The sequence below is a fragment of the Staurois parvus genome, unplaced genomic scaffold (genome assembly GCF_062004578.1).
Source record: "Staurois parvus isolate SC_StPar_1 unplaced genomic scaffold, SC_StPar_1.0 ptg000818l, whole genome shotgun sequence".
NCBI classification, from domain to species: domain Eukaryota; kingdom Metazoa; phylum Chordata; class Amphibia; order Anura; family Ranidae; genus Staurois; species Staurois parvus.
This window is the reverse complement of record NW_028318614.1, coordinates 7,387,724-7,413,491: the sequence shown is the minus strand read 5'-3', so window position 1 is coordinate 7,413,491 and position 25,768 is coordinate 7,387,724. Positions and strand designations below refer to the sequence as shown.

Below are 25,768 nucleotides of genomic sequence, written 5' to 3'. Positions count from 1 at the left end.
CGTTGACATCACAGATTACGTCTTGTTATAAAAAGTTATAATCCTATACCCACAGTTGATCCAAAGGAAGGCAAAAATCCCAGCAAAGCATGATCCAATTTGCTCCTGCTGGGGAAAAAATTCCTTCCTGATCCCTCGAGAGGCAATCGGATATTCCCTGGATCAACTTTACCTATAAATGTTAGTATCCAGTTATATTTTGTGTATCTAAGAAAGAATCCAGGCCTTTTTTGAAGCAATCCACTGAGCTGGCCAGAACCAACTCTTGAGGGAGTCTATTCCACATTTTCACAGCTCTCACTGTGAAGAAACCTTTCCGTGTTTGGATATTAAATTTCTTTTCCTCCAGACGTAAAAAGTACCCCCTTGTCCTTTGTGATAACCTCAGGGTGAATAGCTCTGCACCGTGTTCACTATATGAACCACTGATGTATTTATACATGTTGATCATATTCCCCCTTAATCTCCTCTTCTCAAGAGAATACATTTCAGTTCCCCTAATCTTTCCTCATAGCTGAGCTCCTCCATGCCTCTTATCAGTTTGGTTGCCCTTCTCTGTACTTTCTCCAGTTCCCCAATGTTCTTTTTGTGAACTGGTGCCCAAAACTGAACTGCATATTTCAGATACACAGTAGAGTCTCTCCGCAGGACTACAGTTCCCACAGTGCCGTGCTGCCCGACTATTGAACCTTTTCTTCTCAGCAACTCTTTCCTTTTGCCGATAGAGCTGTTAATCCATTCCACACCACAGGGTAGCAGCTCCAGAGAACAGTTGCATCCAGTGCTTCTCTCATTCTCAGCCAAGCACATGGCTACATATAGATTATGCATGCATTTGCAGACCACTGCCCCTAGTCTGTAGGCACCCTTTTATCCAGGAATTTATTCTTATTGCAAGTATAGGCCTTGTGTCACGACCTGGAGTTAGGCTGAGACCAGTAGCTTTAGGAGCAGCGAGGCACCCACTGACCAGCTGGATAAGTACAGAAGCAGGTAACTCTGGCAGATGACATGGGCTCACCTGGATGTGCATAGTCCTAACCAGTGTTCACCAGAGCTCCTGTACATACATGACCCCGAGCTAACAAAGTCGGTCACTGTATGCTGGCCACAGACCTACAGCAGGCAGTGAACATGCAGGCATTAGGTATCCTGAGGCTCGTCTATTGGTTAGTTGTTCAGTGGACCCAGTTGCTTGACTTGGTCAGATGTTCATGTTTACACCAATAAAGGATGAAGAGCTGACAGCACTTCCCGTGCAAGCTTATGTTGAGGGAAAATAATGGATATTGTATAATATTTTGCCTAAACTTCTCCTGTTAGTCTTTTGCCCTAAAGTCAATCAGACAGGGTTGTCCAGTAGGGATGAAAATAGTGATTTCTGGCCATTGGTGAAATTTCAGACTCTCATTTAGCTAGTTAAGTGAAACATTCTTTTTTTATATAAATACTTTTTTGGTGTATTTAACCCCTTCTCGCCTCCCTGCCCTTTAAGAGCTTCTAAATGCCGGGAGTCGAAGGTGGGCATTACGGTCATGTGACCACTGTGATTGGCTGTTACAGCGGTCACATGATTGGAAAGCTCCCAACTGCAAGTAGGCTTTGGGAGCTTTCCGATTCCCACCAGTAACTGTGTGTTAAAGCCAAGAGGCTGCATATATGCATACTGTCGGTGGGAACAAGTTAAAGTAGTTTGGCTTATTGAATTCAGTGTTCTTTGTATCTATGTTTCCCTTATTTTGTGTATTTATGAAATATTTGACATTTTTTACTTTACTTATTTTCCGTCTTTTTGGAAGGTCTTTATTCAAGTATAAACAACAAATGACATACAGTAGAGTAACATTAATAGAAGCACCTGTAGGTGGGTTCAACAAACCTAAAGCAATCCTTACATGCACTTGTACCTCATAATTCACGTTAAAACTTCCAAAGAGTTTTGCTCAACATTAATTCAGACATTTTAACAGGAAGTGTAGATATACTGTATGTTTCCTAACCAGGGGCGGACTGACAACTCATGGGGCCCATGGGCAATAGGGGATCATGGGGCCCCTGTGTCCTTGCCCAAACTCAAAAAAAACTATGAAAAAGGTACCAGGGGCATCTCATGGGGCCCCCTACTGACCCCGGGCCCTTGGGCAGTGCCCAAGTTTCCAAATGGGCAGTCCACCCCTGTTCCTAACAAAGTGTGCTTATGACTGTAGTCACACTAAGCTGTTTGTGCATTTCCTTTCTAGATAAAGTTTTTGGCATGATCTGAGTTGATCCTTTGTTTGAACATATGCTGGTGTGCCCAGTCAGGAGTGCAATTATGCAATAATTAGAAACTAATATATAAAACAGCTTTGTTTTAGGTGACTTGTGATGAACCAGTATATACCAGTTAATATTAAAAAAGTGGCAGCCACAAAACCAGTATAACTAATACATTCTATGTCATAATTTTATTCTATTTCCCAGTTATAGAATAAATACAGTCATCTTGGATGCATACGGTAATGACCATATGTGAAGCCACACAACCCCTGGAAAGTGGCCATGTAATATTCATTATCACTACATTGCTAACATTTCAAATGTTTAGTGAAGAAATATTCAGTAATTCACTAAAATAATGAGGCTAATGATGCTAAAGAGGGGTCATTTTGTGGCACAAGAACTGGATAGTTAAAATGGGTTTTTGTAACCCTCAGGGTTCATTTAACCACTTGAGCTCCAGAAGATTTTACCCCCTTCATGACCAAGTCATTCTTTGATATTCAGCAATGTGCTACTTTAACTGGCAATTGGTCATGCAGTGCTGTACCCAAATGAAATTTATACCATTTTTTCAGAGCTTTCTTTAGGTGGTATTTTACCACCACTGAGTTTTTTTTATATTTTTTATTTTGTTATTTTTTTTTATTATATGCGATAGTTACATAGTTAGTCTGGCTGAAAAAAGACAAAAGTCCATCCAGTTCAACCATTAAAAAAAAAAGTTATCCTATACCCACAGATCCAATTTGCTCCTGCAGGGAAAAAAAATCCCTTCCTGAGCCCCCGAGAGGCAATTGGATATTCCGTGGATCAACTTTATCTATAAATGTTAGTATCCAGTTATATTCTGTGTTTCTAAGAAAGAATCCAGACCTTTTGTAAAGCAATCCACTGAGCTGGCCAGAACCAACTCTGGAGGGAGTCTATTCCACATTTTCACAGCTCTCACTGTGAAGAAACCTTTCCGTGTTTGGAGATTAAATTTCTTTTCCTCCAGACATAAAGAGTACCCCCTTGTCCTTTGTGATGACCTCAGGGTGAATAACTCTACACCGAGTTCACTATATGAACCACTGATGTATTTATACATGGTGATCATATCCCCCCTTAATCTCCTCTTCTCAAGAGAGAATAAATTCAGTTCCTCTAATCTTTCCTCATAACTGAGCTCCTCCATGCCTCTTATCAGTTTGGTTGCCTTCTCTGTACTTTCTGCAATTCCTTAATGTTCTTTTTGCGACTTGGTACCCAAAACTGAACTGCATATTCCAGATGAGGTGTTACTAATGATTTGTACCGGGGTAATATGATATCTCTCTCTCTGGAGTCTATACCTCTTTTAATACAAGGGAGGATTTTGCTTGCTTTAGAAATCGCAGCTTGGCATTGCATGCCATTATTAAGCTTGTGATCTACCAGAACCCCCAGATCCTTCTCCATCATTGATTCCCCCAGTTGTACCCCCCCTAGTATGTATGATGCATGCATATTCTTAGCCCCCAAGTGCATAACTTTACATTTATCAACATTATTCCTCATTTGCCACATAGTTGCCCAATTACACAGGGCATTGAGGTCGGCTTGTAAATTGAAGACATCCTGTAAGGACGTTATTCCACTGCACAGCTTGGTGTCATCTGCAAAGACTGAAATGGGATTTTTAATCTCAGACCCTATATTGTTTATAAATATATTAAAAAGTAAGGGTCCCAACACTGAACCCTGAGGTACACCACTGACGACCCCAGACCATGCAGAGTATGAATCATTAACCACTACTCTCTGAATACAATCTTTTAGCCAGTTTTTTATCCATTTACATATAGATTTTTCCAAGCCCATAGACTTTACATTACACATTAGCTGTGTGTGGGGCACTGTGTCAAACGCTTTTGCAAAATCCAAAGTATACCACGTCCACCGCCAACCCCTCTGTCCAAGGTTTTGCTCACCTCCTCATAAAAAGAAATCCAATCTGTTTGACAACTTTTGTCTTTCATGAATCTATGCTGTCTGTTACTTAAAATATTTTTTACCAGAAAGAACTCATCTATGTGGTTTTTGATTAAACTCTCCAGTATCTTCCCAACTATAGAAGTTAAACTAACAGGTCTGTAATTACTTGGTAAAGATTTTGACCCCTTTTGAAATATTGGCACCACATTGGCCTTACGCCAATCCAGTGGTACTATGCCAGTCATTAAAGAGTCCCTAAAAATTAGAAACAATGGCTTTGAAATGACAGAGCTCAATTCTTTAAGGATCCGTGGGTGTATGCCATCTGGTCCAGGTGCTTTATTCTGTCTAAATATTTTTGGATCATATCAAGATGTGGATCATCTGGAGCTGTATCAAAACCATGCCCATTATGGACAAGAGCTCCCCCATGCTCCTTTGAATACACAGAGCTGAAGAAGGTATTAAATAAATTTGCCTTCTCTTTGTCCCCAGTCACCCACTCTAGATTACTTTGTAAAGGGCCTACATGCTCGGACCGAACCTTTTTACTATTAATTTATTTGAAGAATTTTTTGGGGTTGGTTCTGCTATCTTTTGCAATCGGTCATTCGTTTTTAATTTTTGCAGCCTTTATTTCCTTTTTGCATATTCTATTATATTCTTTGTATTAACCAAAAAGTAAATAAACTGCAGCGCTCAATAGATGATGAGGTAGAAGGCTCCAGTGAGGTAAGTCTATCAATAGAGTTCAACAGTAGGCACCAGCTGTAGTTTCCTATGAAGCAGTTATCCCAATGAAACTGTGACTAAAATAACAGAAGTGCGCACTCACCAGAAGCGCATGAATAATGCGCATGTAGGAATATTAATCCTAGGTGGTAATCTGTAGTCAGCAGGTGGTGGGCATCCTTCTGAGATCTGGTCAGTCAGCCTGGGTTAGGTATGGCATATTGCTGGGTCCAGAGGCCCCTTAAGGGTGGATGGGCACTCAACTTGCATACAGGGCTCCCTCCTCTGGATACTGGATGACATAGGGCTGTGTCCTGTAGATGTAATAGCTCCACATAGGAGCCCAAAAACAGGTGCCAGAATAGTGTAGTATTTTCTCCAAAGTAATTTTATTGTATAACAGACAAAATTCAGGGCAGTAAGTGCTCACCTGACAGACAACACACATGTGAAGGAATCAAGAACAGCAAGGAGATACCCTCATTCACACGTTACACAAGCATTCTACAAAAAAAGCACTTTGCCACTGTGACAGTGAAGTCCACATGGTGTTATCTCCGCAAAACCGTCTTGTTATCTCCTGAAGCTGGATACATCTTTATACAGACAGACAAAACTGTTTATACTTCAGGGTCTACAGTATCACGCTATGTGGCCTCCTCCTTTCTTGGTCTCTCTATGAGTCCAACCATTCGCAGAGTTCTTTGCAGAGGAGAGGGAAGCTGCTATCATCCAGGAGGCACCCAGGGAGGAATCCATACCAGATGGGAGAAACCCCCTCTAAGGCACCCCGGTCGACCTACTGAGACATAGTTTTCTCAAATGCGCAATAACTTTGTGCATCTGGTGAGTGCGCAATTTATATACTTATCACCAGAAGTGGTTGGGAAGAAATCCTCATTACCACATTTCAGATTTTGACCTTCACATGGACATTTATTTGTGCACCATATACCAGTCTTTATGCTTACATTTACTGCATGATATATATTGCGGATTTTACAAGCGCTGCACCTTTATTTATATTATTAACTTCGGAGAGGTTGTATCGGTACCTTTTTTGGTGTCCCAGCTGCTTTGATATATAGTGCTCACTTTCCTTCTTTCTATTAAACTCCAATTATTACCTTTGTAGTATGCACCCCCATGTGCAGTTCCACCCATAATACTTCAGCGTCATCACACTCTCCATCAACTAGGTCCTCTTTCACACTCACTCTGAGATCACTTCTCACATAGAGACAGACACCACCACCTTTCCTATTTACCCTGTCTCTCCGAAAGAGAACATAGCCAGGAATATTAATTGCCCGGTCATGTGAAGAATAAAGCCAAGACTCAGCAATACCAATTAAATCATACTTCAAACCAATCAATCATACCAAAGCTTCCAACTCATTTATTTTGCTTGGCAGACTTCTGGCATTGGTGAACAAGCACTTTAATGCATTTATACCTTGTTCACACGTATTTTGCATATAAACGAACATTTTGAAAGAAAAAAAAAAAAAACAATTTACGTCCTGCCATAAAAGATATTTATTAAAAACATTTTTAAAAAATCGAAAATTTTTCATAAATTTTGTCCAAAATATATTAAGCTACATGTTTTTGTTTAAAAAAAAAAATCCCGATAAGTGTATATTGATTGATTTGCGTGAAAGTTAGTGTCTACAAACTATGGTATATAGTGTGGGGTTTTTTTTTATACCACTAATGGCGGTGATCAGCCACCTATAATGGGACTGCGATAGTGTGGCGGGCAATCTGACACTAACTGACGCTGGGGGGGGAGGACTGGCTAACTACCACTGACATCACCAGTAACAATAATACAGTAATCAATAATAAAACTAGTGATAAAACTATACAATATCACTGTACTAATGACACTGGCTGGGAACAGGGTTGGTGCTAGACTATTTTGCGCCCTAGGCAAGACCAGCTACTTGCACCCCCCCCCCCCAAAAAAAAATAACTGTAGAATATATTATATCAACAAAACATGAAACAGCTAAATTTCTTATAATTTACAAAAATAAGTGCCATAAAATGCACCAAAAAGACAAAATTAGTGTCACAAATGGACTGTATCTGGGCTGGCAGTGGCAGGGTGATAGTTGCAGTGAGTGGAGGATGATGATTCCACATTTGAAAGATCCCAGGATGCAATTCCCCAGGAAATGAGGAAATGGAGGGGGGGGGGGAAATACTGTGACAGCAGGCAGCTGAACTGAGCAATCCCACACAGTGACAGACATGATACAACAAACCAACACCAGCAGGCCCTAGAACAGCAGGCTGTGGGATCGTGATGATGTCATAACTCACTGACACATTGCACATGTGATCGATTCTCAGCCAGGTCACACAGACACAAGACATCAGAGTCAGACATTACCTTCTTCTGTAGGCGCAGCTCCACCTCCACTGATGAATGGGAAGAGAAGGGCTGGAACTCCACAGTGATCCACAGCCACCAGCTGGCTTGCAGTAAGGGACAGAGTCTGAGAGGAACATTGGAAGGAGCAGCAGCTCAGCTGCTACACTGGCCCCACACACCCAGCATCTTCCTCTGTCCATTCTTCCTTCCCTCCTCTCAGCTAAAGGATCATTCATGACATGGCAGCATCCCACACAGAGAGAGTGCCGGCCTGTGTTGCGCCCAGGCACCCTTAGGTGGCAGTGTGCCCTAGGCGGCCACCTAGTTTGCCTAGTGGAAACTCTGGCCCTGGCTGGGAAGGGGTTAACATCTAGAGCTATCAAGGGGATAATAAATGTGTGCTTAAGTAGAGTATGTACAGTTGTGGCCAAAATTATTCAACCCCCAATGCTGTAAAGGGGTTTAGGGACTATAGTGTACATTTGGAATTGTATTCAGAATCAAATCCTACAAGGACGTTGTAACTACCCAAATGCAACTAAAATGACATCAATTGTTTATGTAATACAGTAGTAAATGGTTCTTATGTGGTTTCTTCATTGCCACAATTATTCAACCCCTTAAAGACTACCACTCTGAAGAACAGAGGTTCATACAGGTGCTTTCCATCAGGTATTGAAAACACCTGTGGATGTCACCGAGCAGCAATCAAGCATAATAAGCACCAATTAGGCAGCTTTAAAATGACTGTGATACTCAGCTCCTTCTAGACATTTACTGGTGTGGTTACAAACATGGTGAAGGCAAGAGAATGGTCCAGGAAGACAAGAGAAGAGGTGATTTCTCTTCACAGGAAGGGCAATGGCTATAAGAAGATTGCAAAGATGTTAAACATACCAAGAGACACCTTAGGAAGCATCATTCGCAAATTCAAGGCAAAGGGCACTGTTGAAACGCTACCTGGTCGTGGCAGAAAGAAGATGCTGACTTCGACTGCTGTGCGCTACCTGAAGCGTAGAGTGGAGAGAAGTCCCCGTGTGACTGCTGAGGAACTGAGAAAAGATTTGTCAGATGTGGGTACAGAAGTTTCAGCCCAGACAATAAGACGCACACTGCGTAATGAAGGCCTCCGTGCCAGAACTCCCAGGCGTACCCCCTTGCTGTCTCCAAAGAATAAGAAGAGTCGACTGCAGTATGCCAAAAGCCATGTGGACAAACCACAAAAGTTGTGGGATAGTGTTCTGTGGACTGATGAAACAAAATTAGAACTGTTTGGGCCCATGGATCAACGCTATGTTTGGAGGAGGAAGAACAAGGCCTATGATGAAAAGAACACCTTGCCTACTGTGAAGCATGGTGGAGGGTCAATCATGCTTTGGGGCTGTTTTGCTTCTGCAGGTACAGGGAAGCTTCAGCGTGTGCAAGGTACCATGAATTCTCTTCAGTACCAGGAGATATTGGATGGAAACGTGATGCAGTCCGTCACACACCTGAGGCTTGGGAGACGTTGGACCTTTCAACAGGACAATGATCCCAAGCATACCTCCAAGTCCACTAGAGCATGGTTGCAGAGGAAAGGCTGGAACATTTTGGAGTGGCCATCGCAGTCACCAGACTTAAATCCGATTGAGAACCTCTGGTGGGACTTAAAGAAAGCAGTTGCAGTGCGCAAGCCTAAGAATGTGACTGAACTGGAGGCCTTTGCCCATGAAGAATGGGCGAAGATACCCGTAGATCGCTGCAAGACACTTGTGTCAAGCTATGCTTCACGTTTAAAAGCTGTTATAACTGTAAAAGGATGCTGTACTAAGTACTAAGATTGAATGTCACTTGGGGGTTGAATAAAACTGATAATGCTGTGAGCACAGAAAAGACATTTGTGGTTATTTCATTATAACTGTTATGTTATATTTGTCTGACCTACAAGTGCCTCTTTAATGTAAATGTAAGCAAGATGACTGAATGATCAAAAGCAATGTCAAACTGGCCAAAACACTCAATTTCAGTGGGGGTTGAATAATTTTGGCCACAACTGTATAATAGTGTATGTGTGCTGCGTTTAATAAAAGAACTCTTTGTTTCTCATCCCTGTTTTAAAGGGATGAGAAACAGAGAGATCATTCCCTCTCTACATAGCCATGTGCTGATTTTGAACACAGAGCTCTGGGCTGTGATTGTACCCAGCTGATCAGCAGGTCCTGGCTCTAAGCGCATCTGGAGAGGGTAGAGAACCCTGTCACAATTCATTAAAATACCCAGCTAAAAAGGGCGCCAACAGGGTTGCAAAATTCTTGTAATAGAGACCTGAATAGCCATTAGGACCTGGGGCCGTGGTGGACTGTAAAGATTTGATAGCTTGAAGTACTTCTGATTATAGTTACACCTGCATTAAGGACCACCCATGCCGCTTTGGACAATCCAGGGAGTTGTAGATATTGAAAGAACGCTTTCGCCTAAGCTACAGGAAAGGTAACTGGTTTGGTGTATAAGTGTGAAAGGAAGCCAGTGAAACAACCTGCTGGGGATTGGAGGTGCAGCCCCCCGCAGGAAGCCGAAACCAAACTGGTTTATGGGGTTTCCCCACAGAATTGAGTTTTCTAGCCAGCATCTGACCCGGTTTATTAGCACAGGTATAAAATGTATGTTTGGTCCAGTGCAGGGCCTGTTCTGCCTCCATAGAGGCAAGCAAGTCCAATTCTGCCGCCAGTGTGTTCCGTTTATTATGGGCCGCGGATGGGTGTGACTTCCAACGAGCATCTGCAGAGGCTAGCTGAGAGTAAAGGTCTGAAAGGTGATGCTCCCACTCCCACGCCGCAGCCACCTGTATAATGAGACCCCGCACCGTAGCTTTATGTGCCTCCCACAGGGGCACTGCCAAAGAAACTGATCTTGAGTTCTCTGTAAAGTATGTTCACATGGAAGATTCAATTTGCTGGCAAGTGGCCTGGGTGGTCAATAAAGACTCGTTAATGCACCATTGAAAAGGGCGCTGTGTCAACCACGAAATTGCAAGAAGTAGAACTAGGGTATCGTTGTCTGACCAGGGCTAGGAAGGGATAGGTATCCGCATGACTAAAGGAAGCTGTTGGACATGCATAAATAAGTGGTCGATTCTGCAGAAACTATTATGAGGATTCAAGTAAAACGTGAAGTCGGGGCTCAGTTCGGTGCAGTTCCCTCCAAACGTCTGCAAGCCTCGCAGACTGCAGGAGAGAGCGCATGCGTTCCTCCTGCACTAAGTCGTGAGAAAAGGCTGCCCCCCCAAGCATAGCACCTATCTAGAGCAGAATTCAAGATAACATTTGAATCCCCCAAGAGACCCTTGGAGTGTCGGGAAAGGGTACAAAGATGTGAGGAGAATTTGTGCTGAAAGTGATTGGGAGTGTAATAAGAAACAAAAGTGACCTCCTGATCCCAGAGGGTGCCCTGCAGGAGCAAGTACCTACCTGTGGGGTCCGCTATATTCCAAGCACAGGTAAAAGGGAGATAGCGCTTGAAGGCTTTCAGAACAACCCGTTGTTTCTCAGGAGCCGAGGCTGTGTAAAAAGTGAGATAATGAGATGAGAAAATGTGGGGTGGAGGACTGGGCAAACCTGGTTTCCTGGAAGCATGCCACGTCAATTTGTTGCGAATTGAGGTGATGAAAAAAAAAAACTTTAGACCGCTTCTGTGGTGAATTAAAGCCTTGGATATTTTTTTAATGTACTTTCAAAGGGGGCAAAGCCATGGCTGGGGGGTGTCGGTGTGGAATCCGCGCAGCAGAAAAGGCAGAAGTTGGCCAACAATGTCCACTCCCGAAGACAGCCAGTCCATTGCGTCCAGAAACCCTGAAGAATACAAGAACAGAAAAACCATAAAGGACAAGAAAAGAAAAAAAAAAAAAAAAGGAGAAAGGAAACAGAATATGAGAATATGTACAATGGCATAGCCATATCACATCTATGGTGAAATGCATCCTACACTCAAAAGGATACTAGTTGGGGGTGGCTCTACCACCGAACACATGGCTGCAAATTAATACATCAAAAACATAGGCCCCCAGGGGGCAAGAAGGCAACAAACATAACATAACAAGGTCCTACATTAGTAAATATATGAGTCCCCAGGAAGTGGGTCACACCTGTGGAACCCCATCCTACGAAGTCCAGTTAAGCTTTGGGGCCAGACCCCCTCCAGGAAGATGACTACAGGCCGCAACAGAACCCAACACCACAACTCAGATGGTCTCCTAACCCAGCGCCTCAGCACTGCTGTCATCCTAGCACCGTACAAGGCCCCACTCAAACCAACTGCCCCCCCACCCCCAGAGTCCGAGAGAACCCTCGGCCCACTCCACCAACATGAATCCAGCCACTGCTGCTAAGACCCATGGCATTCGACAGTAGCAAAAAGTCACAGACCTCAAGTCCAGGCGGGACCCCCCCACCCATAGACAGAACCTCAAGGGAGACAGGGCCCAAATCACAGGACATGATCAGTACTGAGGATGACTAAAAAGCCAGACTCACGGTCCCGTCAAAGGCTGCAGCGGTGAAGCACAATGGACGAAGTCCTGGATACAACTTCATCCCGGGGAAGAACAGGTTGGACTTGATTGTAGGGGGGTCCGAGGGAGGGTCCTCTTCCAGTTGGATGCCTTCTCCCAGAGGAAGTGGCCCTGCCTGAGATTCAGATGAATGTGCTGGACTCTGCGCAGCGCCTCCCGGCAGGATAAGATGCAAGGATTCCAGAAGAGAGTGAGCTTCCTCCGGCGTGACAACGGAGTGGCTACGGCCCTGGTAGTTGAAGGCAAGGAGGAACAGAAAGCCCAATGCATACTTGATTCTGCGATTTACCAGGACCGCGATGAAGGGCTTCATCTGGCGGAACTTCTACAGAGTGATCTGGGAGAGGTCCGAGAGGAGCTGATAACGATGCCCCTGGAAACTGAGGTCTGGGTTGTTCCTGGCCGCCAAGAGAATGGTTTCCTTAGTGCGATAATAGGTGAATTTGATGATAAGGTCTCTTGGGGGTCCCTCTGGTTGTCTGGGACCCAATGCACGATGTATGCAGTCAAATTCGAGACGGTCAATGGGAACGATGGGTGTCAGTTCCTAAAAACAGGGCAGTAGCGGTTGAGGCGAGATCTGTAACGGGTTCCGGAATACCCTGTAAGCGCAAGTTGCCGTGGCAGGAGCGGTTCTCAAAATCTTCAAGCCGGAGCAGCGCGTCCGCCAATTCTTTCTTAATGTCACACAGATCCTGCTCATGGCTTTCAATAACCGTGGCTGCAGTGTACATTTTATCCTCAAGATCGTTCATCCGATTGCCCAGCTCTCTAATTTCTCGTGAGAGACGTTCTGCTAGCTTGGAAGTAGCAGAGGACAAATCCATCTGCAGTACTGACTTGAAGCGATCCAGGAGAAGAACTCAAAATAAGAAGTCACCAACTTTTTTTATTTAATCACAAACTATTAAGTGCTTAGTCAGTCAGATAACTTGATAAAATTATGGTGCATTCAGCTCCACTGCCACTTGTCTGTTCATGAGAATGTGAGGTGTTGTCTGGGCTTCCAGATGTTTGTGGCTGTATGGTAGAGCTAATCATATAATTCCAAGTTAATTAGGAACAGTGTCTTTCCTGTCGAAAAGATCTTGATAGGTCATGATCTATGAACACCATAGTGTTGGGCTTTATGTTCGACTCGAACATAAGTTCGACTCGAACATTGGTCGTTCGTGTGTTCACTGAACACATGAACAGTAAGGGTGTTCAGCAGGCTGTTTGCCCACCGAGCGCCACAATGCACTGTGCCCTGACAGTGCATTGTGATGACATCACAAGGGGGCAGGGTAACCCCACCCCTTGTGATGTCATTACAGTATTTAAAAACGGTCATCGCAGCTCAGCTGGCAGATGGTGGGAGCCAATGTTGAGAGCGGAGCTTTTTTTTTTTTCTTTTTTCGGGTCAGTGGTGGCAGCAAGCATCGTGACTGAAGTTGGATCTACTGCAGAGGACATTTTTTTTTAATTAACAAAGGACTTGTCAAAGACTGTCAGTCATTTTTATACTACACTTTTTTGTGAATGGGTAGTGGTATCAGGTACCCCATACTCATTCACATGGGGGGGCCATGATCTGAGGGCCCCTTGTAGAAGGCAGCTTCCAGATTCTGATAAGCCTGCGCCCCCAGACCCCCAAAACCACAGGCCAGGGTTGTTGGGAAGAGGCCCTTGTCTCCATCAACATGGGGACAAGGCACTTTGGAGGGGGTAGGCCCACTCGTCCACCCCCATTTCCTGACCTGCCAGGCTGCATGCTCGGATAACAGTCTGGTATGGGTTCTCAGGGGTGGGGGGGTCCTTTCAAAATTTATACCAGATGTGAAGGACTTGTTATGGATGGGAAGCAGGACCCCACGCAGTTTAAAAAAAAAAAATTGTCAGGTAATGCCAGCAATTTGTTTTGACTTTCGGCTGTCAGTGGGGAACCTCGCTAATAGCTGAAACATGAAAGAATGTTTAACTACTAAAATACCGCATGATTTAATAATATAACTAGAGATGAGCGAATCGAAGCATCCGAAGTGGAATTCGAGTCGAATATCGGAAAAATTTCGATTCGTGCCGAATCCGAAAAACAGCCTAATTCGGACGCGCGAATCGAAATTTTTCCGAAAATGGCGGCTGACATGTGCGGCGACGGAGCGGGGATGTCGGGGAAGGCGCGCAGACAAGGCGCGCTGCCCCATAATGCATTCCTCAACGACATGTGATCGCATCAGCCAATCAGCAGCCAGCCAGCCAGCACTGTGTAATGGTCGAGGTATATATAGCGGCCATTTTGGAAATCTTCATTTGCCTGCAGTCATTGAACAGAGGCAGACCGCTCTGTACTAGGGACAGGGACAGAGTTAGGGCCACAGAAACGAGAATTGGGGACAGAGAGAAGTTACTTAGGGACAGAGAACCATTACTCAGGGACACAGACTTGTTAATGAGGGCCACAGAATCGTTATTTAGGGACAAAGAAACGCTAGTTAGGGCCACAGAATTCATACTCAGGGACAGACAGAATTGTTACTCAGTGCCAGAGAATTGTTACTTAGGGCCACAGAAACGTTATTAGGGCCACAGAATTTTTACTCAGGGACAGACAGAATTGTTACTGAGTGCCAGAGAATTGTTACTCAGGGACAGACAGAATTGTTACTGAGTGCCAGAGAATTCTTAGGGCCACAGAATTCATTCTCAGGGACAGACAGAATTGTTACTCAGGGACAGACAGAATTGTTACTGAGTGCCAGAGAATTGTTACTCAGGGACAGACAGAATTGTTACTGAGTGCCAGAGAATTGTTACTCAGGGACAGACAGAATTGTTACTGAGTGCCAGAGAATTGTTACTCAGGGACAGACAGAATTGTTACTGAGTGCCAGAGAATTGTTACTCAGGGACAGACAGAATTGTTACTGAGTGCCAGAGAATTGTTACTCGCACAGACACAAAATTGTTACTTGCACAGACACAGAATTGTTACTCGCACAGACACAGAATTGTTACTCAGGGCCACAGAATTCATACTCAGGGATAGACAGAATTGTTACTGAGTGCCAGAGAATTGTTACTCAGGGACAGACAGAATTGTTACTGAGTGCCAGAGAATTGTTACTCAGGGACAGACAGAATTGTTACTGAGTGCCAGAGAATTGTTACTCGCACAGACACAAAATTGTTACTTGCACAGACACAGAATTGTTACTCACACAGACACAGAATTGTTACTCAGGGCCACAGAATTCATACTCAGGGACAGACAGAATTGTTACTGAGTGCCAGAGAATTGTTACTCAGGGACAGACAGAATTGTTACTGAGTGCCAGAGAATTGTTACTCAGGGACAGACAGAATTGTTACTGAGTGCCAGAGAATTGTTACTCGCACAGACACAAAATTGTTACTTGCACAGACACAGAATTGTTACTCGCACAGACACAGAATTGTTACTCAGGGCCACAGAATTCATACTCAGGGACAGACAGAATTGTTACTGAGTGCCAGAGAATTGTTACTCAGGGACAGACAGAATTGTTACTGAGTGCCAGAGAATTGTTACTCAGGGACAGACAGAATTGTTACTGAGTGCCAGAGAATTGTTACTCAGGGACAGACAGAATTGTTACTGAGTGCCAGAGAATTGTTACTCAGGGACAGACAGAATTGTTACTGAGTGCCAGAGAATTGTTACTCGCACAGACACAAAATTGTTACTTGCACAGACACAGAATTGTTACTCGCACAGACACAGAATTGTTACTCAGGGCCACAGAATTCATACTCAGGGATAGACAGAATTGTTACTGAGTGCCAGAGAATTGTTACTCAGGGACAGACAGAATTGTTACTGAGTGCCAGAGAATTGTTACTCAGGGACAGACAGAATTGTTACTGAGTGCCAGAGAATTGTTACTCGCACAGACACAAAATTGTTACTTGCACAGACACAGAATTGTTACTCGCACAGACACAGAATTGTTACTCAGGGCCACAGAATTCATACTCAGGGACAGACAGAATTGTTACTGAGTGCCAGAGAATTGTTACTCAGGGACAGACAGAATTGTTACTGAGTGCCAGAGAATTGTTACTCAGGGACAGACAGAATTGTTACTGAGTGCCAGAGATTTGTTACTCGCACAGACACAAAATTGTTACTTGCACAGACACAGAATTGTTACTCGCACAGACACAGAATTGTTACTCAGGGCCACAGAATTCATACTCAGGGACAGACAGAATTGTTACTGAGTGCCAGAGAATTGTTACTCAGGGACAGACAGAATTGTTACTGAGTGCCAGAGAATTGTTACTCAGGGACAGACAGAATTGTTACTGAGTGCCAGAGAATTGTTACTCAGGGACAGACAGAATTGTTACTGAGTGCCAGAGAATTGTTACTCAGGGACAGACAGAATTGTTACTGAGTGCCAGAGAATTGTTACTCGCACAGACACAAAATTGTTACTTGCACAGACACAGAATTGTTACTCGCACAGACACAGAATTGTTACTCAGGGCCACAGAATTCATACTCAGGGATAGACAGAATTGTTACTGAGTGCCAGAGAATTGTTACTCAGGGACAGACAGAATTGTTACTGAGTGCCAGAGAATTGTTACTCAGGGACAGACAGAATTGTTACTGAGTGCCAGAGAATTGTTACTCGCACAGACACAAAATTGTTACTTGCACAGACACAGAATTGTTACTCGCACAGACACAGAATTGTTACTCAGGGCCACAGAATTCATACTCAGGGATAGACAGAATTGTTACTGAGTGCCAGAGAATTGTTACTCAGGGACAGACAGAATTGTTACTGAGTGCCAGAGAATTGTTACTCAGGGACAGACAGAATTGTTACTGAGTGCCAGAGAATTGTTACTCGCACAGACACAAAATTGTTACTTGCACAGACACAGAATTGTTACTCGCACAGACACAGAATTGTTACTCAGGGCCACAGAATTCATACTCAGGGACAGACAGAATTGTTACTGAGTGCCAGAGAATTGTTACTCAGGGACAGACAGAATTGTTACTGAGTGCCAGAGAATTGTTACTCGCACAGACACAAAATTGTTACTTGCACAGACACAGAATTGTTACTCGCACAGACACAGAATTGTTACTCAGGGCCACAGAATTCATACTCAGGGACAGACAGAATTGTTACTGAGTGCCAGAGAATTGTTACTCAGGGACAGACAGAATTGTTACTGAGTGCCAGAGAATTGTTACTCAGGGACAGACAGAATTGTTACTGAGTGCCAGAGATTTGTTACTCGCACAGACACAAAATTGTTACTTGCACAGACACAGAATTGTTACTCGCACAGACACAGAATTGTTACTCAGGGCCACAGAATTCATACTCAGGGACAGACAGAATTGTTACTGAGTGCCAGAGAATTGTTACTCAGGGACAGACAGAATTGTTACTGAGTGCCAGAGAATTGTTACTCAGGGACAGACAGAATTGTTACTGAGTGCCAGAGATTTGTTACTCGCACAGACACAAAATTGTTACTTGCACAGACACAGAATTGTTACTCGCACAGACACAGAATTGTTACTCAGGGCCACAGAATTCATACTCAGGGACAGACAGAATTGTTACTGAGTGCCAGAGAATTGTTACTCAGGGACAGACAGAATTGTTACTGAGTGCCAGAGAATTGTTACTCGCACAGACACAAAATTGTTACTTGCACAGACACAGAATTGTTACTCGCACAGACACAGAATTGTTACTCAGGGCCACAGAATTCATACTCAGGGACAGACAGAATTGTTACTGAGTGCCAGAGAATTGTTACTCAGGGACAGACAGAATTGTTACTGAGTGCCAGAGAATTGTTACTCAGGGACAGACAGAATTGTTACTGAGTGCCAGAGAATTGTTACTCAGGGACAGACAGAATTGTTACTGAGTGCCAGAGAATTGTTACTCAGGGACAGACAGAATTGTTACTGAGTGCCAGAGAATTGTTACTCGCACAGACACAAAATTGTTACTTGCACAGACACAGAATTGTTACTCGCACAGACACAGAATTGTTACTCAGGGCCACAGAATTCATACTCAGGGATAGACAGAATTGTTACTGAGTGCCAGAGAATTGTTACTCAGGGACAGACAGAATTGTTACTGAGTGCCAGAGAATTGTTACTCAGGGACAGACAGAATTGTTACTGAGTGCCAGAGAATTGTTACTCGCACAGACACAAAATTGTTACTTGCACAGACACAGAATTGTTACTCGCACAGACACAGAATTGTTACTCAGGGCCACAGAATTCATACTCAGGGATAGACAGAATTGTTACTGAGTGCCAGAGAATTGTTACTCAGGGACAGACAGAATTGTTACTGAGTGCCAGAGAATTGTTACTCAGGGACAGACAGAATTGTTACTGAGTGCCAGAGAATTGTTACTCGCACAGACACAAAATTGTTACTTGCACAGACACAGAATTGTTACTCGCACAGACACAGAATTGTTACTCAGGGCCACAGAATTCATACTCAGGGACAGACAGAATTGTTACTGAGTGCCAGAGAATTGTTACTCAGGGACAGACAGAATTGTTACTGAGTGCCAGAGAATTGTTACTCGCACAGACACAAAATTGTTACTTGCACAGACACAGAATTGTTACTCGCACAGACACAGAATTGTTACTCAGGGCCACAGAATTCATACTCAGGGACAGACAGAATTGTTACTGAGTGCCAGAGAATTGTTACTCAGGGACAGACAGAATTGTTACTGAGTGCCAGAGAATTGTTACTCAGGGACAGACAGAATTGTTACTGAGTGCCAGAGATTTGTTACTCGCACAGACACAAAATTGTTACTTGCACAGACACAGAATTGTTACTCGCACAGACACAGAATTGTTACTCAGGGCCACAGAATTCATACTCAGGGACAGACAGAATTGTTACTGAGTGCCAGAGAATTGTTACTCAGGGACAGACAGAATTGTTACTGAGTGCCAGAGAATTGTTACTCAGGGACAGACAGAATTGTTACTGAGTGCCAGAGATTTGTTACTCGCACAGACACAAAATTGTTACTTGCACAGACACAGAATTGTTACTCGCACAGACACAGAATTGTTACTCAGGGCCACAGAATTCATACTCAGGGACAGACAGAATTGTTACTGAGTGCCAGAGAATTGTTACTCAGGGACAGACAGAATTGTTACTGAGTGCCAGAGAATTGTTACTCGCACAGACACAAAATTGTTACTTGCACAGACACAGAATTGTTACTCGCACAGACACAGAATTGTTACTCAGGGCCACAGAATTCATACTCAGGGACAGACAGAATTGTTACTGAGTGCCAGAGAATTGTTACTCAGGGACAGACAGAATTGTTACTGAGTGCCAGAGAATTGTTACTCAGGGACAGACAGAATTGTTACTGAGTGCCAGAGATTTGTTACTCGCACAGACACAAAATTGTTACTTGCACAGACACAGAATTGTTACTCGCACAGACACAGAATTGTTACTCAGGGCCACAGAATTCATACTCAGGGACAGACAGAATTGTTACTGAGTGCCAGAGAATTGTTACTCAGGGACACCTAATCGTTGAATTAAATCGTATGTCAGACAACATGCAGAGGAGTGGCAGAGGAGGCAATGTTTTAGGAGCGAGCAGACGTGGCAGCAGAGGAAGGGGTCGAGGCAGCAGTATTCGCAGCCAGAGGCCAGTGCTCCCGGTGTCATCCAGCGGTCGTGTCTCCACCGACAACCCTGCCGTCATTGATTGGTTGGCTCGGTCGTCTTCCTCTTCCCAGGTCACCTCTGACACCTACAGCCAACGGTCGGTGGGTACGTCAGACACAACCGTTAGTTGGCATGGCCCGGGACCAAGCCCACTGAAATCACGTGTCCTCTACCTGCCCCTGTCCTTTGCTGTTCCCTCACCAAGCGAAGTATCGCATGCTGTGGGCTCAGCCCCACTGTACAGTGAGGAAGAGCTAACAGAGGGCGGTCAGGAACGGGGGGAGACATCGGCCTTTTCAGCAGCCAAGCGAACAAGTACTGGCGAGGAGAGTGGCTCGGTAGCCGGTCTAGAGACAGGTCTGTCTCCTGACCCAGACGCAGCCGAGGGGGCTAGTAGTGAGGCGGAGACCCTACTTGATGATGAGGAGGTTGATCGCACTTGGCAGCCTCGTCGTCATCAGGCAATTTCTTCCGCATCATCAGGAGAAGAGGGTGGCAGCTTGGCAGCGAGCAAAACAGTCGGTGGGTTGCCCAGGAGACAGCAGCAGGGTCGCATCAGTGTCAGTGGAGCCAAACGTCCACGGAGTAGAGCACCAGCTCCACTGCAGCCTACCACCACGGCCAGTAGTGGTGCTGTTGCGCACGGAGGAAGTAGCAGTCAGCCAGTGAAGAGTAGCGGGGGCAAAGTTTCCTACTCGGTGGTGTGGCAATTTTTCCTCAAGCCGCCCGAGGAAGTAAACGTAGCCGTATGTCGACTATGTGGCCAGAAATGCAAGCGTGGCCAGGGGGCCCATGTTGGGACTACAGCGTTGCGTCAGCATATGCAGCGTCACCATTCGGTGGCCTGGGAAAACCGTGATAAACATACGGCGGTTCTGCCTGCCCCAGCCCCCGCTCCATCACCCGCTCCGTTACTTGCTCCGTCACCCGACGTCGTCAATCGCCCTCTATCAGCCAGTCAAGGCTCCAACACCTCTGCTGAGGGGAGTTGTCGCTCATTGGCATCTTCCGCTCGTTCAGATGCTCCTTCTCCTGCTACTCCTCTTCTCGGATTCCGTCAACAGTCTTTCTTGGAATCCGTATCCAAGAGACAACAGTTTGCGAGCACGCACCCGACGGTGCAAAAGCTGAACGTCCTCCTGTCCAAGTTGCTGGTGCTGCAGTCCCTCCCTTTCCAACTGGTGGACTCAGCACCTTTCCGAGAAATGATGGCTTGTGCCGCGCCGCGGTGGAGAGTGCCAAGCCGTCATTTCTTTGCCCAAAAGGCAGTGCCAGCCCTGCATTCACATGTAGAAGAGATGGTGGGCCAGTCTTTGAGCATGTCGGTCTCTGCCAAAGTGCACGGCAGCGCCGACGTGTGGAGCTGTAACTACGGTCAGGGACAGTACATGTCATTTACGGCCCACTGGGTGAACGTGGTGCCGGCACAGCCGCACCAGCAACTTGGACAGGTCACGACGCTTTTGCCTCCACGTTTGCACGTCCTTGGTCCAGCAAGCATGTCCGCCTCTACCACCTCTTTTTCCGCCGTGTCCTCAGCCGCCACCCCCGTGCCAAGTCCCATTACCCGACCGGCATATCACATGTGCAGGGCGCAACGGTGTCACGCTGTGCTGCACCTGGTATGCCTTGGCGAACGTAGTCACACAGGGGAGGAACTGCTGAGTGTAATGAACAGAGAAATCGACAGATGGCTGTCTCCGCGCAAACTAAAAATCGGAACCATGTTGACTGACAACGGAAAGAACATGGTGTCTGCTCTGCGTCAAGGAAGGTTGTGCCATGCGCCATGCATGGCTCACGTGTTCAATCTGGTTGTCAAGCGGTTCCTAAAATCCACCATCCCACTGCAAGACATCCTTAAAATGTCACGTAAACTGTGCATGCATTTCAGCCATTCCTACACCGCAAAGAACACCCTCATTGAGCTGCAGCGGCAGAACGGAATTCCACAGCATCGCCTGATCTGCGACGTTGCAACAAGGTGGAATTCAACCCTACACATGTTAGACCGCCTTTACGAGCAGCGAAAGGCCATCACCGATTTCCTGATGTTACAAGCGGATAAAGGTACTCCCCTGTGTAACTTAGATGTCAGCCATTGGCAGCTCATGCGTGACACCTGCCGCTTGCTCAGGCCCTTTGAGGAGGCCACGCTATTCGTGAGTCGGCAGGACTATGGGATGAACGACGTCATTCCTCTGTTGCACGTCCTGGAACAAATGCTGTTAACAATGGCTGGTCAGGGTGCGGTAGACGTGGCGCACAGATCTCAACGCCACATGACCCCTGTGGGGGCAGGACAGGAAGAAGAGGAGGAGGTAGAGGAGGACATTTGTGCTCAGGAATTATTGAGTGAAATGGGTGGTTTTTCCACTCAGCGGACAGGAGTGGAGGAGCAGGAGCATCTGGTAGAGGAGGAGGAGGAGACAGAGGACCCAGACGCACCGTGGCAGTATGCTGTGGAGATGGAGGCAGGGAGTCCCTCGCATTCCTTGGCACAAATGGCCCATAGCATGCTCGGTTGCTTGCGTAGCGACAGCCGAATAATAACCATCAGACAGAGGGATGACTTTTGGCTGTCCACCTTGTTGGACCCTCGCTACCGGTCCAAAATGGTGGCCTTTTTCACACCTGCTGAGAGGGAGGCCAAAATTACGTACTATAAAAACCACCTATGTAGTCAGTTGGTCTCTGCCTTTGTGCGCCAACGTCCATCCTCAGACACTGTGGGCCCTGTGCGCTCGCGTTCCGCTGGCATGGCAGCAGGGGAGGGGTGGGGTGGTAGGAGCAGTGGCAGCTCCACCAGCAGCGGCTGCCTCAGTCTGCAGTCGATGATGAGTAGCTTTCTTCACCAGCGCAGTGAGGAAACTACTAACCAGCCGCAGCAGCAGCAGCAGCATCAGGTGGACCTGGAGCAGGAGCTCAAACAACAGGCTTGGGCCTACTTGGACAGCACCCTGCCAACCGAGGTAGACAATCCCCTTGACTACTGGGCAACGAAACTTGACCTTTGGCCCCAACTAGCTGAATTTGCCCTTGAAAGGCTGTCATGCCCGGCCAGTAGCGTGGCATCGGAGCGCGTGTTTAGTGCGGCAGGAGGTATTGTAACTCCGCGGAGGACACGACTGTCCACCCAAAGTGTGGAGAGACTCACGTTTGTGAAAATGAATCAGGCGTGGATTAGTCTGGATTTCAAACCACCAGTTCCTGACACAACTGACTAAATCCGCCATGAATCATGCCTCAAACATGTGCCACTTTCAGGTCTCCTCACACTGCTGGTGTGTTTAATTTTTTGACATAGGGTGCTGGCAGATTACGGGCCTCCTATAGCTGCTGCCAGGCCCCTAATCTGCCATAGGCCCCTATATACCGCCTCCTCATGCTGCTGCCAAGTCCAGAGTCTGTCATGGGTCCCTGTATGGCCTCCCATTGCTGCTGTCTCCATCGCCACACTCTGCTGCCATGTGCCACTTTCAGGTCTCTTCACACTGCTGGTGTGTTAAATTTTTTGACATAGGGTGCAGGCAGATTACGGGCCTCACATAGCTGCTGCCAGGCCCCTAATCTGCCATGGGCCCCTATATACCGCCTCCTCATGCTGCTGCCAAGTCTAGAGTCTGTCATGGGTCCCTGTACGGCCTCCCATTGCTGCTGTCTCCATCGCCACACTCTGCTGCCATGTGCCACTTTCAGGTCTCCTCACACTGCTGGTGTGTAGAATTTTTTGACATAGGGTGCTGGCAGATTATGGGCCTCCTATAGCTGCTGCCAGGCCCCTAATCTGCCATAGGCCCCTATATACCGCCTCCTCATGCTGCTGCCAGGTCCAGAGTCTCTCATGGGTCCCTGTACGGCCTCCCATTGCTGCTGTCTCCATCGCCACACTCTGCCATGTGCCACTTTCAGGTCTCCTCACACACTGTTGGTGTGTAGAATTTTTTGACATAGGGTGCTGGCAGATTATGGGCCTCACATAGCTGCTGCCAGGCCCCTAATCTGCCATGGGCCCCTATATACCGCCTCCTCATGCTGCTGCCAAGTCCAGAGTCTGTCATGGGTCCCTGTATGGCCTCCCATTGCTGCTGTCTCCATTGCCACACTCTGCTGCCATGTGCCACTTTCAGGTCTCTTCACACTGCTGGTGTGTTAAATTTTTTGACATAGGGTGCAGGCAGATTACGGGCCTCACATAGCTGCTGCCAGGCCCCTAATCTGCCATGGGCCCCTATATACCGCCTCCTCATGCTGCTGCCAAGTCCAGAGTCTCTCATGGGTCCCTGTACGGCCTCCCATTGCTGCTGTCTCCATCGCCACACTCTGCTGCCATGTGCCACTTTCAGGTCTCTTCACACTGCTGGTGTGTTAAATTTTTTGACATAGGGTGCAGGCAGATTACGGGCCTCACATAGCTGCTGCCAGGCCCCTAATCTGCCATGGGCCCCTATATACCGCCTCCTCATGCTGCTGCCAAGTCCAGAGTCTGTCATGGGTCCCTGTATGGCCTCCCATTGCTGCTGTCTCCATCGCCACACTCTGCTGCCATGTGCCACTTTCAGGTCTCTTCACACTGCTGGTGTGTTAAATTTTTTGACATAGGGTGCAGGCAGATTACGGGCCTCACATAGCTGCTGCCAGGCCCCTAATCTGCCATGGGCCCCTATATACCGCCTCCTCATGCTGCTGCCAAGTCCAGAGTCTGTCATGGGTCCCTGTATGGCCTCCCATTGCTGCTGTCTCCATCGCCACACTCTGCTGCCATGTGCCACTTTCAGGTCTCTTCACACTGCTGGTGTGTTAAATTTTTTGACATAGGGTGCAGGCAGATTACGGGCCTCACATAGCTGCTGCCAGGCCCCTAATCTGCCATGGGCCCCTATATACCGCCTCCTCATGCTGCTGCCAAGTCCAGAGTCTCTCATGGGTCCCTGTACGGCCTCCCATTGCTGCTGTCTCCATCGCCACACTCTGCTGCCATGTGCCACTTTCAGGTCTCTTCACACTGCTGGTGTGTTAAATTTTTTGACATAGGGTGCAGGCAGATTACGGGCCTCACATAGCTGCTGCCAGGCCCCTAATCTGCCATGGGCCCCTATATACCGCCTCCTCATGCTGCTGCCAAGTCCAGAGTCTGTCATGGGTCCCTGTATGGCCTCCCATTGCTGCTGTCTCCATCGCCACACTCTGCTGCCATGTGCCACTTTCAGGTCTCTTCACACTGCTGGTGTGTTAAATTTTTTGACATAGGGTGCAGGCAGATTACGGGCCTCACATAGCTGCTGCCAGGCCCCTAATCTGCCATGGGCCCCTATATACCGCCTCCTCATGCTGCTGCCAAGTCCAGAGTCTGTCATGGGTCCCTGTATGGCCTCCCATTGCTGCTGTCTCCATCGCCACACTCTGCTGCCATGTGCCACTTTCAGGTCTCTTCACACTGCTGGTGTGTTAAATTTTTTGACATAGGGTGCAGGCAGATTACGGGCCTCACATAGCTGCTGCCAGGCCCCTAATCTGCCATGGGCCCCTATATACCGCCTCCTCATGCTGCTGCCAAGTCCAGAGTCTGTCATGGGTCCCTGTATGGCCTCCCATTGCTGCTGTCTCCATCGCCACACTCTGCTGCCATGTGCCACTTTCAGGTCTCTTCACACTGCTGGTGTGTTAAATTTTTTGACATAGGGTGCAGGCAGATTACGGGCCTCACATAGCTGCTGCCAGGCCCCTAATCTGCCATGGGCCCCTATATACCGCCTCCTCATGCTGCTGCCAAGTCCAGAGTCTGTCATGGGTCCCTGTATGGCCTCCCATTGCTGCTGTCTCCATCGCCACACTCTGCTGCCATGTGCCACTTTCAGGTCTCTTCACACTGCTGGTGTGTTAAATTTTTTGACATAGGGTGCAGGCAGATTACGGGCCTCACATAGCTGCTGCCAGGCCCCTAATCTGCCATGGGCCCCTATATACCGCCTCCTCATGCTGCTGCCAAGTCCAGAGTCTCTCATGGGTCCCTGTACGGCCTCCCATTGCTGCTGTCTCCATCGCCACACTCTGCTGCCATGTGCCACTTTCAGGTCTCTTCACACTGCTGGTGTGTTAAATTTTTTGACATAGGGTGCAGGCAGATTACGGGCCTCACATAGC

At 46.6% G+C, this 25,768-nt stretch overlaps 1 long non-coding RNA gene across 1 annotated transcript in view; it reads right to left on the bottom strand.

The window, feature by feature from the left end:
- Positions 1-10,998: 10,998 nt before the first annotated feature.
- LOC149444028 (uncharacterized) overlaps positions 10,999-25,768 on the bottom strand; it is an 86,948-nt gene continuing 72,178 nt past the window's right edge. The window contains exon 2 of the long non-coding RNA XR_016306562.1: positions 10,999-11,160. This is a non-coding gene — a long non-coding RNA (uncharacterized LOC149444028). The remainder of the gene's footprint in view (positions 11,161-25,768) is intronic.